Genomic DNA, 16,155 nt, shown 5'->3' with positions numbered 1-16,155 from the left:
CTTGAAGTCGTACTCTACTATATCCTTGAGCATCCTCCACTCATGAATCACCATATGTGCCACCAGGCCTCGTAGCTGATGGCTGAGGGGATCCGCTACCACGTTCGCCTTGCCTGGGGGCACTGAAGGTCAAAATCATAGTCTTTTAGGAGCTTCATTCAGCGTCTCTGTCTCATGTTCAGATCGAATTGAGAAAATAGATACTTCAAGCTCTTATAGTCGGAGAAGAGCTCGAACCTGACCCCATAAAGATAGTGTCTCCACACCTTTAGTGCGAATACGACTGCTGCCAGCTCCAAATCATACGTGGGGTAGTTAAGCTCATGGACTTTGAGTTAGACGCAAAGGTTACAGGCCTTCCGTGCTGTATCAGGACAACACCTAAACCAATACGTGAGGCATCGGTAAATACAACAAATCCATCACTCCCAAAGGGAAGAGTGAGGACAGGAGCGGATGTCAGACGGTCCTTCAGCTCCATGAATGCCCACTCACATGTGTCAGTTCAAACAAAATCTGCGCCCTTCCGAGTCAACCTGGTCAATGGGGCTGCAATATGGGAGAAGCCCTCAATGAAACGTCGATAGTATTCTTCTAAACCAAGGAAACTGCGGATCTCGGATGCAGTCGTGGGCTGGCCCCACTGACGCACTACCTCAACCTTCGAGGGGTCCACTGCGACACCCTCCCTCATCACCACGTGACTGAGGAATCTCACCTCCTCCTACCAAAACTCGCACTTCTCCAGCTTCGCATACAACTGGTGGGCACGGAGAGTCTGTAACGCAATCTCCAAATGCTGCATATGGTCCTCACGGGTCCTCGAATATATCAGAATGTCGTTGATGAAGACTATAACAAATTGATCGAGATACGAATGAAAGACCTCGTTTATCAACTGTATGAAGACCGTGGGTGCATTGGTCAGTCCGAAGGACATGACCTGAAACTCAAAATGACCATAATGTGTCCTGAAAGCTGTCTTCGGGATGTCCTCCTCTCGGACTCGAAGCTGATGATAACTGGAACGCGGGTCAATCTTCGAAAAGAACTGTGCACCCTACAACTAATCAAACAAATCATCTATCCTCGGGAGCGGGTACTTGTTCTTGATCGTGACCCGGTTGAGCTCGCGGTAGTCCACGTAGAGCCTTAACTAGCTGTCCTTCTTCCTGACGAAGAGCATCGACGCTCCCCACGGAGAACTGCTCGGACGAATGAATCCCAACTCTCGCAACTCGTCCAACTACCGCTGCAGCTCACACAACTCTATCGGTGTCATACGGTATGGGGCCTTCGAGATAGGCGCGGTACCGGGCCCAAGAGTAATCTGGAACTTAATATGACGAAGCGGCGGCAATTCCGGAATCTCCTGAAACACGTCAGGAAAATCCAAGTCAATCGACAACTGATCAATACATGCTGCAACAGGCTCCTTAACGGCGTGGGATATCAAACATGACAATGGCTCTCCTCGGGGCTCGGCAACGAACTGAAACTGCAGTAAGTCTGGTATGCAGAATGTGACTGTCCTCGCGGAACAGTCCAAGACGGCGTGGTACTCGGTAAGCCAATCCATGCCTAAGATAACATCGAAGTCTAACATCGGCAGCACATATAAGTTGGTGGGTAAGAAAATCTCTCCTACTAACACGCGGTAAGATGAACAGAAGCGGCCTAATACTGTAGTCTTCCCCAAGGGCGTCGATATGGTCAATCTCTCACTAGCAGACTCCATCAATAATCCAGTCGAATGGTAAAAATTCTCAGACATGAATGAGTACGAAGCACCGAAATCGAATAAAACTAGGGCGAAATGAAGAGACAGGAAGCATACCATCAACGACTCCTCCGGAGGTTTGCGAGTCCTGCTGAGCTGCGTAGAACCTAGCCTGAGCTGGCTGGGGAGGTGCCTGTCCACTCTGAGGTCCCTGGTGCTGCTACTACCTCTGCGACAGCCTGTACTATTGTCTCTGTGGCTGCTGGGGCCTCGGCGGCTGAGGTGGCTACGATCGCTGCTGATGGGGTCGCTGCTGCTGAGGTCGCTGCTGTGCTGGAGGCTGTTGCTGTGGAGGTTACTGTGGTGCTCTTGGCTGCTGCAGATGAGGACGGGGGACTCAAACAGGTGGTGCCCTGTCCCACCACATCCAAAATAGGTCCCTACAAATGGCTGTTAGGGTGGCACTGGAGGTGCTACTGGGGCTGCTAGTGCTCTAGCAGGTGGGTGGCTCCAATATCTCTGTAGACATTGATGCTACTAGGAGATACTGGAGGGGGCTGCCTCTTCTAGCCTCTCCTCTGATCTCGATCACCTTGTGAGCCGGCCCACTCAGTCTCATAAATCTGGGCCCTCCGTACTACCGCCTGAAAGGTCAGGAGCTCATGCCCGATAACACGACTTCAAAGACCGTAACGCAAGCAGTTCTCAAAACGGTAGGCCTTTCGCCCCTCATCATCAACTAGATACGGTGCAAACCTCGATAGCGCCACAAAACGGGCTGCGTACTTTGCCACAAAAATGTCCCCTTGCACCAGAGTCTCGAACTCTAACACTCTCTGACGACGAATGTGGTCAGGGAAGTACTACTACTCGAATCGGTCAATAAAATCCTCCCATGTCCAGACATAATCAGGCCTTGTAATACGGGTAAAGGAGATCCACCAATGCTCGGCCTCGCCCTGGAGAAGAAATACTGCTAACCGGACTTGCTGCTCGGTCGTACATGTCATAGTATAAAAAATCTTCTTCACATCGGAGTGCCATCTCTCAACTGCTGTCGAATCTGGCTCTCCCTGAAAACACGGAGAATTGAGCTGTTTAAACTCATGAAGAAGGGCGCTCGCGCGCTCCTACTCTGCCTGGGCTAGAGAAATAATTGGGCGCCTGCCTTGTCCCTGAAGTGCGGCTGTCATAGCCTGTAACATCTACTGTAATTGAGAGGCACTCGCAGGTACAGTCAGATCCGCACCGGCCTCAGGCTGTGGAGCAAGGATCTCTAAGGGTGGAACGTGAGTTGCAGGTGGTAAAGCGGGAGCCTCAGGAAGTGGAGCGGGAGTTGATTGGGTCACTCTCCTGCGCGGCATGTCCTATAGAAAAAACAAGGACGCCAATCAACCTTGAGAATCGCACGTTTAGGGAATTTAATCAGAAGGTTACGCACTCGGAACCTAATCGTCCTAAACCCATAGCAAATATGTGATGTTGTTCTCGGTTATTCTCAAGTTATGCTTTAATACCAACTTCTGTCATGCCCAAAACTCAGAAACCAGGCTCATAAAATTCTCAATCGCTGAATCCGGCGTCGACAGCCTCCTTAGTACCCCATTCTTGGCTCCCGACATCTATACACCAAGTACCGATCCTAGGATCCTACAAGGAGGATTTCAAGCATAATTTTGATTCAGTATAAGCATAACCATAAGCATAACCCACAAACAATAACCACAAGAACACCATCACAAAATTCACTATGATAAAAAACTTTGAATACAGTGCGTATGAAAGGGAAATACAAGATAACGAAAATAACAGAAACTCCAAAAGCTCGACTGTACACTCCAACTGTGGCGAAGCTACGGTTGTGTCTTGGCGTCACTGCACGTATCAATCGTGCAAAAGCTTATAGAAATCTTAGAGGGTGGTGTAAGTGTGTGCACAATATGAGCGTACTCAGAATGCAAGGTCGGAGTAATATGGAATCATACTGGTGAGTACATGAATGCAATCAGCCGTACTAAGGCTATACGGTGCAGGATATGAATGTTATTGGCCATAACACGGCCATGCGATGCGAGATGCACTCAAGCATGCCAATTCTCATCATATATCAGTACAGTTCTCATTCTAGATAATCACTGGGGTTTAATACACTCCAAATGACACTGCCGCTCTCCTAGCCGCATAGTCCAAGTGAGCGCAAGAAACCTCACTATCCGCCTGGCTAATAGTCTGCCAATACCTATCTGGTACGTCGATAGCGAACCCATTCACGAGTTGGTCAAACTCAGCCTAGTATTGCCCCCTACCCTCAGGCGAGTAAGGCCACACCCCTTTCCAACAGACCACGACATAGTGGGAGACAGCCTCCTGGTATTTGCCCTTGTGCACTCATATATCCACTCGGTCTCGACGTTGGAGTCATCCTCTGGTACCATCGGGTTTAGGAATTTTCACTTAGGGACATCTATGGTGCCCCAATGCTAGAAATAGTATTTTCGATATCTAATCCAGCCACCCACGATGTGTCTATGGAGGCTATGACCATGATGTCACTAAGGCATCTAATAATCACAATCACACAAATGCAAGTGCATGAATCACCCTACTAGACATGCAACAATCCTACGCGTACCGTGCTCTCATATGGGGCAACTCTGCCTATCAGGGAGCCTATAAACAATCTACTCGAAGGCATATGTTATGATCAGTCACTCCTCATATCAAGCATACATATGATGCATATGATCATGAATCATGGATCTATACTAAACAAGTTATGTGGTGATGGGCTGTGTTCATAACAAAGATGGGCCTAGATGGCCTACATACTACAAGTATGGGCCTAACAATGGGCCCTAGGGAGAGTGATAATGCGGACATTTAAACAACATCATCCTACAATGTGGACGTCAAACTATCATTGCTCCCAAGGCACGGCCTGCCATGGACATCATTACATAGACCATGGAGGGATCACATATTGCAATGGGCCTTAGGTACATCCCGTTGGGCCTCAATCCAAGGGCTCCTAATACATCAAATGGGCCGCATCACATGGGCCTTATATTCATCAAGTGGGCTGCACTAATGGGCCTTATGTACATTACAATGGGCCATAACCCATGGGCCTTGCATACATCAAATGAGCCCTCATATAGCAAGTGTGCCACATCACATGGGCCATATGTACATCAAATGGGCTACGCCAATAAGCCCTATGTATATCAAATGGGCCACACCCAAATATAAGTGGTGATAATGATTTCCACCATTAAAATTCCCATGGCCCGCCATAACCTTTATTTCTCATCCAATCTATTCATAAGGTCCCAAAGGATTTCAATGGTAGCCGTTTAATCCTCATCGTGCAGTGTGGTCCATATGATAAATAGATCTGTCTTATTTTTGCCCCAAGCCTTAAAATTATCTTTAAAAAAATGGTTGGATAGTTTGGATGCAACACATTCATCATGGTGGGTCCCATAGGGGTGGACGACATAGATGAAGTACGTACCTCATGGTGGGGTCCACACTAAATAGATGGTGTGGATTACAATACATTCATCAGTGGGTCCCATGTGGGGCCCACCATAATGTTTATTTCCCACCCAGCCTGTTGACAAGGTCACACAGACATGGGGCCCACCGAAATATTTATTTCCCATCCAACCTGCTGATAAGGTTGGGTGGACCTGGGTGAAAAGGAAAAATAAATTTCACATGATCCAAAACTTCTGAACGCCCAAAAGGGTTTCAATGACAGCCGTTCAATCAACATTGTTCCCTATGATGTGGGCTGCCTGAGCACCACCTTCTGTTGATTTTCAGGGGGTCCATCTCCCTAAAAGGGGCCCACCAAATACACGGTGTTGATGGCCCACACACATCACAATGGGGCCCATGGCTAGGGCAGTGGGTCCCAGCCCATCCATCCGTCCATCAGCGAGCAGGCGCTACCAGCGTGCGTTCTGACAATAGCAGCGTCAGTTGCTGCACATGTATTATATATATATATATATATATATATATATATATATTTGTGGTTTCCGACCCAACCATTAAATTAGATGGCTCAATACAAACCCATCAAGTCCAATATGCATCATGTTTTGGTGAATAAAAGCATCAAGGCGGGTTTTAATAGTAAACACTACTATTTCCTATGGTATGGCCCACTTGATTACCAGATTGGCCTCATTTTTCGGCTCAACACCTAAAATATACCTAGAAATGGAATAGACGGCGTGGATTATATACATACATTGAGGTGGGGCTTATATGAGTGGCCTAACCAAAAAGCTTAAAAATTAAGTTGGTACACGCATTGTCTGTTCATACCTTACTGAAGCACGTCCAGCGTCCAGGTCTGGACGCTGGACAGACGGTTTGTATACACCACATATCTGTTGTGGGGTCCCACCGTCCTGGTAAATGGATGGTATGGATATATATGAATATATCAAGGTGGGTCCATGTGGCGGCCCACCAAGGTTTGGATCAGCTGATGTTTGTATTTTCCTTCATACAAGTTTGGATAGCAAGGTGGGCTCCACTAGTGGTTTGTAGTGTGGTCCATTAAATGGACAGCATGGATACAATATATATATCATCGGGTGGGTCATCAACAATTAAAGAGTTAGAGAGAGAGAGAGAGATCGGTGGAGTGGAGGGACCCCGCCACTATGGGCCCCTCTTTAATCACAAACACATACATTAAGTGGGTCCAATCATAAGTGGGCCCCTTAAAAAGAGAATTAACGGTAGATCACTCACCTATCTTCCTTCTTCTTGCTCCCCTAACCTCCTTAGCTCCTTGCCTTCAAGTTTGATGGAGGTAGATGATGGATGAATGGTTGAGATGTGAGATGAGAGAGTGAGAAAGTGGTCCACACTTGTTGTTGTGGAAGGGAGCTTAGACGTATGGAATTTGTTGCTTGAGAGAGTGTTTGAGAAAATAAAAGAAAGAGAATAATAAGAGAGATGGATGGAGTGGTGGGTGTAAGGAAAAGGGATGGGGAAGTAAGGTGTTGTTTAAAATTTGTAAAAGGAGTGATGGTTAGGGGAGAGAGAGAGTTGACTTATGGAAAAAGAGAGATGGGTTGTTGTACTTAGGGTATGGTGTGTACTTGACTTGGGTGATTGATTGATTGATAGGACATGACGTAGAGATTCCCTTGAAATTTACAACGCGCGGTGTTTCTTCAGAGTGAACGCGGGCCCACAACTTCTAGCCTGGGTATCTGATCAGTGCACGAGTCACGGCGTTAGAACCGCAACGACGGTGCGGTCGTTAAGGTACAAGTTTTCGTTCGAGCCGACTTTGGTATGCGGGACCCGACTTAGGATCGTATGCAAACGTCGGATATGGGTCGAGGATTGCTGAAATTTGATCAGGAGGACCACGAAAGCCTAAAGAACGGTACGGACTAGGATACGGGTCTTACACCACGATTTATGTAACTTTGACAACCTACGATCCGTATATAGCATGATAACTACAATCCATTTTACATGAAAAGCACGATTAAAAAAATATAAAAAAAAGGTTCGAAGTCAACAACGATCCTTTGCCTCGATTGTGTATTGACAAAGTGAAGGATAGCGGTTGTCATCTACGAAGTGTCGTGGTTGTCATTGTACAAGGTAGGGATGACTTTGATTAAGTTGTGACAACAAAAGCCCTCACCATATCTAGTTTGAAGCCCAAGTCTCTGGCCCACAACTCTGCATCATAGTTATAATGTTATATGGGTCATAGTGTTAATGTTCGATGGGTCGTAGTTGACATGACGATATATATTGTGGTTGTCATTGTATATATATCACGTAGTTGATCACACCGAAATTAATGGTTAGAAGGTGTCAAGAACTACGTGGGTCGTACATCCACCTGACAAATCTTATTATTATTATTATTTTTGTTTTTATGATATGCTTTTATATATGTACATTACATATGATGGTTAGTTTAAATGACATTTATATATATATATATATAATATATCACCGTGGACCTCATATATCTTTGTTTGTACGGAAGTAATATGTTGCATGTACATACACGAAAGATGGCGTGCTAAAGGCGGGAATTATTGGTTGAACTGTTATGGTCCATTAGATTCCAATATTTTGACCATTCTTTGGTTTCTTCATGTTAGAAATAAAATGGACGGTGCAGATCAGAGAAAAGGCACTGCGATGTGACTTACAGAACACCGACTATGACATCCCAAACGCAGAACATCAACGGACGCTTTTACGGAGGCTTACGATTCCATTTGAAACGCAGGACATCAACGGATGCTTTTACGAACATTTACGATTCCAAACGCATAACTTCAATCGCTTCTCCCCATACGGAACGCTTATATATATAGGGATACTTCTGCTTCTTCTCCGGGATCCCTTCACTTTTTATTTATCCCTAACCTTAACCCTTTTCCTTTTTTTTTACTGGTTTTGAATTTTCTTCTGTGGGTCCTTCCATTGCCACTCAGCGAGTACATCTATAAGTTCAGTGCAGCTCAATCAATATAAATGGCAAAGCAAGGTAATGGTTGACAGGGACGGTGTATGGTGGTTATTATGTTATGTGGGTCTGGGATGTGAACCACAACCCACTGTATATGACTATAATGAAATGTATAGCATGACAATCATGATCATTGTTGTGATCAATGGTGATATGCCGAATGGATAGTGGTTGACAGGGTCAGTGTATCGTGGCCCACGTGTTATGTGGATCGTCGCTGTGAACCACGACTCAACGCAGATGACATCAACAATATGTATGGCATAACAACCACAATCATTGTCGTGATCATGGCTGTTGTATAATGGGTAGTAGTTGATAGTTGAACTGGATCATGGATCACATATTCTACGGGTCGTGCCTGTGAACCACGATTCAACGTAGAATACAACAACGATCTGCATGCCATAACAACCACGATCGTTGTTGCGATCGTGGTTGGTTTGCCTAAGGGATCGTCGGTGACAGGCACATGGATGGCTTCAACGAACCCTTTAGCACGATTGTCCATGATGACCCAGCACAGATGACAACCACGATCCAGCATAGATGATAACGACGAACCGTTTAACATGATAACCACATTCCATTAGAAATCGTTATAAATACAACCCTTCGTGGATTTTAATCCCGATCCACTGTGTAGTACAATTACGACCCATGTTAGATTTTGCAAGACCACCCTATCATTATTAATTAACAATCTGTGACCATATTGAAATGCAGGTCGAAAGAAGCCAACCATGACCACATGCTAAGACTTTGAAAAGGCACAGGTCTCTCCCAAGTGCTCCGTCAAGTTTCTGAAAGTCTTAATTGAAGATATGGAGAAGAAACCCGATAGAAAGAAACTATTTCGAGACACATGTTTTGGATTTCTGTTGGACTTTCCACTGGCCGATTGGACGGCACAGTCTCAGATCATGCATTGCCTGATGCAAAGGCATGTTAGTGATCTGAAATTCGATGTTCAGGGCACCAAGATAAGATTTAGAGAGCTTGATTTTGCGCTTGAGTTCGAATTGTTCCCTTCTCCATACATGTCAACCAATATGTAATGCATGATAATTGTTCTTATACAGATTTGGTCCTATGAACGATTCCCTCAACTCACTGGTGACTGTAGGTGGGCCGTTAGAAGACTGCCTACAAGGATTCCTCGAATCCTAAATTGGGTTCAAAAGAAAATAGATAGATATGAAACCATATCCGTCATATTCACAGCTGTGCCGGTAAGATTTTTTCAGTTGGTATTGTAATTTGAATCATGCAGTATGTTTATAATTAATAAATCAATTTTGCTCCTGTAGGTGGTGCTAGCTCCAGAGCTTCGACCAACGGTCGAAGAAGCAGAGACCGAGGTTGCCATGAGTATAACCGCCAACGACATTCAGACACGGCTCTGTGGTCAGCACCCACGGCAGAGACAACGGAGGATGACGAAAGAAAGAAAGCTGAGGCTGATCTTACAGCCTCCCTCTTGGAAATAAAAAAACAACTGAGCTTGATGGGAAATCTGCCCTTTTGCAGAATGTATTGAAAGATAATAAAAAAACAAGATCCACAATAAGGAAATCTAATAAGCGGAATGATTTTCTTGCCACTGAGGTGCAATGAATAAAGGGTGAATTGAAGTGGATTAATGAGTTTGGAGTAAAAATAAAGCACCTCAAGGAGGATTATGCTTCTTTACGAGAAGTGACGTTAATGAGAGATGATATGAATACAAAATACATACGTGAAATCTCCTTGCTTCATCTAACTTATTTGTTAATAGCTCACTGTAAAGGAATCTGAAAAATGGATTGTAGTTGTCATCCACACAGGATCGTTATTATCGTATAGGAAGGGTCGGGGTTTTCATATACCTAGGGACCACGATCCAACATTGATGGCCTAAGGTCACGGTTTCCATGTAATGTGGTTAGTGGTTTAAATGAAATATGGATCACTCTTATCACACACAGTGGATCGTGGTTTTCATCCACAATGAATCGTGTGGTTGAACTATGACTTAACATGGACGACAACCATGATCCTTTGGTTGTAATAACCACGACCCTATTCTTCATCGTAGCTGTCACCCACATATCTTTCAACCACAACCCAATACAAACATTGTCTCTTCGATCAGCCCTCTTAGTGCAGAAAATGCTTCACTGCATGAATAGGTGAAACAACATAGAGAGGAGATCAATGCTTCACTGCAGGAGAAGGTGAAGCAGCATAGAGAGGAGATCAATGCTTCACTGTAGGATCAGGTGAAGTAACCCAGGGAGGAGATCAATGCTTCACTGCAGGAGCAGGTGAAGCAACTCAGGGAGGAGATCAATGCTTCACTGCAGGAGCAGGTGAAGCAAATCAGAGAGGACATCAATTCTTCACTGCAGGAGCAGGTGAAGCAACTCAGGGAGGAGATCAATGCTTCACTGCAGGAGCAGGTGAAGCAAATCAGAGAGGACATCAATTCTTCACTGCAGGAGCTGGTGAAGCAACTCAGAGAGGAGATCTAGGCAATAAAGGTATATGAAGTTGAATCTATCCTAAATCGTTGTTATCATATACCAGGAGTCGTGGTTGATATGCACACTGAATAGTGGATGAGTCGTAATCGACATAACATGATAGTCTTCTATCTAGACATTGGACGTGGTTTCTACGAGACGTGGATCATGATTATCGTTCAGTGTGGATTGTTATTATCATCTGTCACAATCGTTATTCCCATCCAATGTGGATTGTGGTTATCATACATAGTGGATTTTACGTGACATCTATGAACCTCTATGGATGTGAACCGCGACCTACTATGGATGACAATAAGGCTCCAGTGGCCGTAATAACCATTTTTGATATACGATTTCATTACAGGACAATGTTCCTTTGACCAGCCCTCTAATCGTAGAGAATGCTTCACTGCTGGAGCAGATGAGGCAGTGTGGGGAGGAAATACAACGAATAAAGGTATATAAAATTGAAATTTTCCCTTGTCATATTTTGACGTTGTTGTGTTCCTTTTTAGACACTGGTCATGATCTAGTGAGGGTCTCTGTTACATGCCCTTGCCCATTTAATGAGTCCTCTCAGGCATGAGAATGCTTACTTGAATGAAGCTGAGAGAGGAGGTAGAAGCAATAACTGTATATGAAATAAAAAATTGGTCGTTATTGTGTTCCACCTTGGATCGTGGTTAATGTCAATAGCTCTAATTTCGAGGCTGGGATCAGCCAGGTCTCTAGTTTTGAAGCTATCATGACCCATCTTAAAGTTAAGAATGCTGCGCTACGGGTGCAATTGTACATCGAATTACATTTGGATCGTGGTTTAAATCAGATATTATATTATGAACTCCATAGATAATATGTCATTTTATTACAGCTCAACATCGTTTCCCCGCAACTGAGTGAGGAAGGGAGACCACGTTGCGATACGGCGGATCCAAACAGAGCTTTAACCGTAATAGAGCCTTATCAGGGGCTCAGTGAACTCCACCGAGCTCTAATCGATGCCGAAGAGGACGAGTTGAGAGTTGTCAGGGAGTCAGGTTCACTCGTCTGGTTGAAAAGTGTCTATGACCCAAATTAATGGGTCGACTCTAAGGTAAGTTTATACCCTTTCTCCTTCATTGTTTCATATCAATATATGAATATTATAATTACATGAGACATTTTCCACGTTACGTAGGCCATAGACATATACCTAAGATACCTATCAGCACGTCAAGACCATCGACCACGAGGTAGACAGGACTGCACATTCTTCTTATCGCCATTTATGGTAATGTGAATTTGAGGACCATAGCTGTCTTTAAAATGTCATTAATCATTTCTGTTTCTAATAATATTTAACATATCAATAGCAATATATGGAACAACAACTTGACCTACTGTGAACTTATGGCGCTGGGAACCATAAGGATCGTGGGACCATGAAGTCTGAAAAGTTGTGTGAAGTGCTTATAGAAATAGTCGATTGTAAATCGAAACCTCTATGGAAGTATGATGTGGTAAGATCTTAGTTTCTTGCACATGGACTTAAATGATTAGATCCATATTTATAAGGGCAATGCTTTAACTGTTGTCGTATTTCTTATACTTCAAAGGTGTACATCCCTCTTAATGCGAGGGGGCAGTACTGGCTGATGGCTGCTATTTATCCGAGGAAGAAAGAGGTCACTTTGTATGACAGCTTGAGTACCGAATTGGAAGAGAAAAATGAGCTAGTCATCGCACAGGTAACGGACGGACTGAGGTGGTTATTCCATGTTCTTGATGACGGATTAGTTAAGTGGGAGAAGCCATGGAATGTGAAGCCATCCACTGACAGACATACACAACTGAACTCAGATGATTGTGGCATATACATGCTGAAATATATAGACTTCTTGTGCAGTATGAGTGTAATTAACTTTATGCATGTAAGTAGATGAATATTCCATTAAATATGAGTCTACATTCAAGTTTGACTACTTTATACTTTGTTTTAAGATTATCTCGTTCTGATTCTGTAGGAGAAAATTCTAAAATTTAAAAAGACAATTGCATATGATTGTCTGCAGCAGACAAGAGCAGATGGTGTTGCGTTCCCAAAAAAATAAAGAGAAGAGGCGTCATGTAGACCAGCGAAGAGAGCCAAACACTGATTTGATGTTGAATGATGAATGAATTGGTGTATTTGATGTTTATTATTCTTATTATGATCCATAATGGGTTGGTGAATGAGATGAATAGTAATTGTTCGTGAACAATTTGAAGTTGTACTGCACTTTGGCTGTCAGCCATGTTAGTTGACGGTGCATGCCAAACACGATCCATATATGGCCACAACCACGACCCCAGTAACACTAGAACCATGACACATATCATGTTACAACGACGATCCTTCTAACATCATAACCACGTCCGGTCTAAAATAATGACCACGGTCCATAAGAACAATGACACATCTCTGCGACAACCACGAAACTATCATGTGATATGATCCCATGGTCCACATGCATGTTAGATTGTGATTACTATCCACGTTGGATCGTGGTTGTCACGCATGTTTGTTTCTGGTTCACATCCACAACTTTAATCCGGACCCCTGAAAAGCCTGCATGATATATCTATCTACATTATGGGAAGTAATAGAACTGAGTGCAGTACCACGACCCCTAAGCAGGAAAATCATGACTCATATTACATGAGAAAGATGATCCGTAACAGCCTTCAAGCCATGATCCATATACCGTCACAACAGCGGCCCATGTAACCGGACAACCACATATTATGTACACGACATGGCTCGGTGCTTATGTGTTTCGTCCATGGCGTACATAATCCCTTTCATGCCGTACAGGTTGAAACAACAATAATAGATCCAGGCAACATGTCAAACACAATTGGTATAACATGGCAAATACAGTGAGATATAACACATCAATGGGCGGAGAGTTTTCTATCCGCTGTCGTATTTATTTATAGAGAGGCGTGGTTGAGAAATAATCTTATGAGCTATGAGTGCATGGAAATCTGGCCATCCACATATATTGATCTGTTCTCATTGAAGTGTATAGAAATCTACCCATCAAAGTTAGGACATTGCATACATAGATATCAAAATCCCATGTATATATATGTGTCATGGTTATGAACATGTGGAGAACATGTTCGTCGGTGAATTCATTGTTGCCATGAGAGTAGTTTTTAAGAGATTTGTAAACAGAACAACTGGATAGTTAGTCGTGTTAATATTGGTCGTTGTTGTGTGTTAATATTTTCATGGTTCATATATTGAATAGATTGTACTTGTCATCCATGTTCGATCGTTGTTGACAAACGTTCTTAAAGAACCACGATCCATATGTCATAGAAGCCACGAACTATACGTTATGGCAACTACGAATTCCATGTCATGGCAACCACGACCCATTGAAGTGGTTATAAGGGCTGCGTCTTCTTGTTATACTGTAAACTTCAGTAGAAGAACTTGAAGAGTCTTGTGCATCACTGAGCTTCTCTTCTGGCAGTTACTGTGTTATATGAATCGTGGTTGTAATGTTATAAGGGTCGATGTTTTCATGTTACATTATTGTGATTTTAGTTGTCATGTTGCCTGGATCGTTATTGTGGTGTGCACAACTTTGTAAGTTGAATGGGTCGTGGTTGTCATCAACAATGGATCATGAACTTAACAACGGGTCGTTGTTCTCATGACATGTGGATCGTGGTTTCCAGGTTGTATGGGTCATGTTCCTTATACGGTCGTGGTTGTCGAATATGTTTTAACATGGACGAGAAACATGATCCATTACATGGACGAGAACCACGACCCATATCAAATACGAACCATTCGTCCCATATATCACGACCTATATAACACGACAATAGCAACACATATATTAAACCATTCATGGTCCATGTATCATGACAACCATGACCTATACATCCTTTACAACCACAACCCATATACAATGACAGTAAATACCCATGTACCATGTTAATCGCGACCCACATATTGATGATAATCACGAGCCTTTATTCATATAAACTACGAACCATGTATGAAAATAGTGTATATAACAAATGTTGTGGTTTTCGAGATTCATGTGTCGTGATTGTTATATTAATGTTTCTTGCTTTCATTCAGTGCCTTTGTTGAACCACGACCCAGACAATGACAACGACGATGCATTCAAAATATTGGAATACGACCCATGTAATACGACAACCACGATCCGTATAACATAACAACCACGTCGAATGACAACTGCGATCAATGCTTCACCCCAACCACAAATCATATAACACGACAACCACGATTTTTATTACACAACAAGCACGACCCATATATAATTACATTCCGGATCCATATTTCAGGACAACCACGACCTATACAAAATTACAACCATGAACCGTTATCAATGACAGTCACGACCCATATATCGTGTATTGAGCGTGATCATAGGGCTTGTCTCTATCTCACCGCAACCTTATAGTCTTGATTCCTTCCTTCTTAGCCCTATTGATTTGTAGGTTGATGTAAAAGCCCTGTAAAAGAAATTGATATTTTGTGGATGAGCACCTACTAGGATTGGCGGACCCGGTGTGTAATGGCTTCTTTGGGATTCCAGCCTGACAACTACGATCCGTATAATATGACATAATGAGAAATTTTCACCATATTAGTAAGAAAGATAAAGTGTATTGAAATAATCCAAGCACTTTCAAGAGACAGAATGAGAACCTTTTGAAAATCTCTAGCCAGGTGTGCAATGGTTCTGTCCGTATGAAGAAAGATACTAGATACTCCAACAAAGGCGTGAAATAGTCCCTGTAATACCTGCAAATACAAAACATGTAATAAGCTAAAAAAAATTAATGTAATAGTGATTATTATAAAGGAAAACTGTCAACAACGATCCTTTGTCTGGGTCGTTTGTTAACAATGTGAAGGATCGTGGTTGTCATATACGAAGGGTCATGTTTATCGCTGTGGAAGGTTGAGATGACTTTGATCAAGGTGTGCCCTACAGTAAGCTCCCTTCACTTGACCGTGAAAGCCCTCACCATACCATGTTTGATCTTCGCGATCCGTAGCAAGTGTCTACAAGAAGGTCCGATAAATAGATACATCCCCGTATAGGGAAACGGTCCTTTTTCACTGGTAAATCCAATACATTAATTCTCTGTATGGGGAACGGTAGTTTTCCTTTTTCACGAATATTTCAGGTATGGGGAAACAGTCGTTGTATGACGGTGTTTGGGTTATGGTTGTCATGTGAATGGGTTCATGGTTATAGTATTAATGGGTTCGTGGTTGTAGTGTTAATGGGTCGTGGTTGTGACGGAATATGGTTCGTGGTTGTCGTGATAATGGGTCATGGTTGTCATTTAATGGGTTCGTGGTTGGTAAATGACCC

The sequence above is a fragment of the Magnolia sinica genome, chromosome 14 (assembly GCF_029962835.1).
Source record: "Magnolia sinica isolate HGM2019 chromosome 14, MsV1, whole genome shotgun sequence".
NCBI lineage: Eukaryota > Viridiplantae > Streptophyta > Magnoliopsida > Magnoliales > Magnoliaceae > Magnolia > Magnolia sinica.
Note: the sequence above shows the minus strand (reverse complement) of the source record.